Genomic DNA, 723 nt, shown 5'->3' with positions numbered 1-723 from the left:
TGGTTAATTTGCTCTTCGAATTTCTAAAATTGAAATTTTCCTATGTGACTGTGAATTTAAATCCTGGTCGGTAAGTCACTTGAATAATACCTAGTACATGCCTTATTCGGGTGACAAAATCCTCAGAACCTCTTAATAATTATATGTATAAGGGCCCGTCTGGATGCCACCCACCAATTTTATGGGATATTGGAATATTGAATAAAAAACATTTTTCGACATTGCAGGAAATCTTGGGTTTCAAGATCCAAGAATGATTTTGGATGGTGTGTCTGGATGCCATAGAATTAAAGGAAGTTTGGAAATGAACAGCCAATCAGAGGATAGACCACTGAGGATGGACGTCCTCTTTGGTGTCTTGTGGACGAAGGCGAGGTAGTGATACTCCATCTGTCTGGCGAAGAGTTCCTTGGCCAGGCGGCGGCGGATGAGCCATCGACGTAGGAAGGCAATCACGATGGCCTTTCTCATTCCGAAATGCCCAGTCAATTCAACGCGCATTGTCAATATCGTCAAAATGTTCTACTCATGAGTAGAATATTATTTCTTGTGGTTTTCACGATATTTCTGATAAAATTATGGAATATAACTTGGTCAAGAAGTTGCATCCAGACACGCCAAATTGAGGTCGCTGAGATTCTTGAATATTTTGCAAAATTATCGCGATATTTCTCAATAAAAGTGGTATCCAGACGGGCCCTAAAGTGTTCAAGTAATTAAATT

At 39.8% G+C, this 723-nt stretch overlaps 1 protein-coding gene across 1 annotated transcript in view; it reads right to left on the bottom strand.

Annotated features, from left to right (window-relative positions):
• The window catches only part of H257_18692 (hypothetical protein), a gene marked incomplete at both ends in the record, with an annotated part of 2,964 nt that overhangs the window by 1,914 nt on the left and 327 nt on the right, over positions 1-723 (bottom strand). The gene's annotated exons all lie outside the window — the stretch shown is intronic.

Source organism: Aphanomyces astaci (assembly GCF_000520075.1).
Source record: "Aphanomyces astaci strain APO3 unplaced genomic scaffold supercont1.200, whole genome shotgun sequence".
Lineage (NCBI taxonomy): Eukaryota > Oomycota > Saprolegniomycetes > Saprolegniales > Verrucalvaceae > Aphanomyces > Aphanomyces astaci.
This window is presented reverse-complemented; position numbering and strand designations above follow the sequence as displayed.